A 2,063-nucleotide genomic window follows, 5' to 3' on the forward strand; every position below is an offset into this window, starting at 1 on the left:
TGCCCTTCTCCAAGGGATCTTCATGACTCAGGGATCGAACCCATGTCGCTTTCGTCTCCTACATTGTCGGGCAGGTTCTTTACCACTAGCGCCACCCTGGGAAGCCTGATTGAATACTTTATATTAGTCAAAAAGTGCAAAATTTCTCCACAGGGACTAGGGTCCAATAGGGTTTCTGATTAAAAAATTCATGTATTTTGACATGAATTTTTGAATTCATGTCTATCAGCAAGTTAAAAGTATGTCATTCAGACTTTTTTTTTTTTGCATCATTGCATATTTTTTAATTTTTTGCATTTTTGTATTCTCTGGTTAGGATTGAGGTTGAGCATTTTTCATTTGTATAAGTATTAATTGTATTTATTTTTCCTATAAAGAGTCCATTTTACACTGAACATAAACTGAACATTTTTTCATTGGTCTTCTTCTTATTGATTTCTAGAAGCTTTTATATGTACTAGGGAAATTAGCCTATCATTTCTGATATGAGTTACAAAATTTTTTTCCCATTGCATTATATTGTCAACTTTGCTCATATTATTTACTGAAGAATTTTATTTTATTTTCAGGTATCAAATCTATTAGTCTTTTTCTATGGCTTCTCAATTTTAGGAATAGTTGAAAGGACCTTCTCCAAAATCTGAAGTCAAAGCTCCCATTTTTCTTCTAATAACATTATGATTTTAATATCTTAACATTTTAACATTTGCTCTACTTAGAACTTGTCTTGGTGTATGATGGAAAATATGATTCCATCTTTATTTTTTCCAAATGCATCTTTCATGAAACAACACTGATTTGAGATACTGATTTGAGATACATTAGATCATTCCCATATTTTTGTGTCTGTTTCTTGACTTCCTGTTTCATTGGTCATTCTCACTAGAAATATTCCAGTGCTATACTCTTCCCCTTATCAGGACTTTATATATTTTCATATGTTTGTATTAATCTCCCTTTATAACTTCATTCAAAGTATTTCTGAATATTCTAGGTTTCTTCACATAAAGTTTAGAATCAGTAACTAGAAAAGCACACAGGACCCAAAGCAGGCTATTTAAAGGTAGGATAAAAGATGAAATACCTAGGAATAAACTTAGGAAATGCACAAGACCAGTATGAAGAAAACTTTAGAATACTCCTGAAATACACAAATGAATATTTGAGAAATTAGAACAAAACTACTGTCGGATAGAAATGGTATTATAATGATATTATAAAGATGTCAGTTTTTCCCTGAAGTAATTTGCAAATTTAATGTAATCCTAATAAAAATACCAACAGAATTTATTCTCGTGTATGTGTTGACTAATACTGCTATAATGCTAAATCTATGCAGAGAAATAGTAATAAAATAAGGCAATCAAAATTGTTTCAGTGGTTTGAATGAGAATAGTAATGTTCTATGATACTTTCTTAGACTGAACTTTTAATGCTGTATTATTTAAGCTTTGTTCTGAGAAAAATTAAAAATTTTCTTATATTAAGGAGATGCATGCTAATTCTACTAGTATCTCTAAGAGTAGTTCATATGTGCTCAATTTGTTCATTCATGCTGGATTCTTCGGACTTGTAGCCTACCAGGCTCCTTTGTCTGCAGGATTCTTCAAGAATACTAAAGTGGGATCTTCCCAACAACCCAGGGATCAAATTCGTTTCTCTTACTTCTACTGCATTATCAGGAAGGTTCTTTACCACTAGCACCACCTGGGAAGCCCTTTAGAGTAGTGATTGAATATAAATGTCTCACTTTTCAGTTTTATTTTCACATTGTCTCAAAAATTTGATAGAATTTGCCAAATGACTAAGTCATACATGACTAATGTAAAATACTAAGTTAGGTACATTAAGTTTTATTATAATGTTTAGTCACTTTCTCATTCTAATCAATCCTGTGGAGAAGAAAAACTCATCAAAGACATAGGACAAAATAACTTGTTTTGATGTACAGTATATCCCTATAATACCCAATGAACAGTATGAAAAGGCAAAATGATAGGATACTGAAAGAGGAACTCCCCAGGTCAGTAGGTGCCCAATATGCTACTGGAGATCAATGGAGA

General features: G+C 31.8%; 1 protein-coding gene across 2 annotated transcripts in view; it reads left to right on the top strand.

The window, feature by feature from the left end:
* MAP9 (microtubule-associated protein 9) overlaps positions 1-2,063 on the top strand; it is a 46,370-nt gene that overhangs the window by 27,250 nt on the left and 17,057 nt on the right. The window lies entirely within an intron of this gene.

Source organism: Bison bison, unplaced genomic scaffold (assembly GCF_000754665.1).
Source record: "Bison bison bison isolate TAMUID 2011002044 unplaced genomic scaffold, Bison_UMD1.0 scf7180017864146, whole genome shotgun sequence".
Lineage (NCBI taxonomy): Eukaryota > Metazoa > Chordata > Mammalia > Artiodactyla > Bovidae > Bison > Bison bison.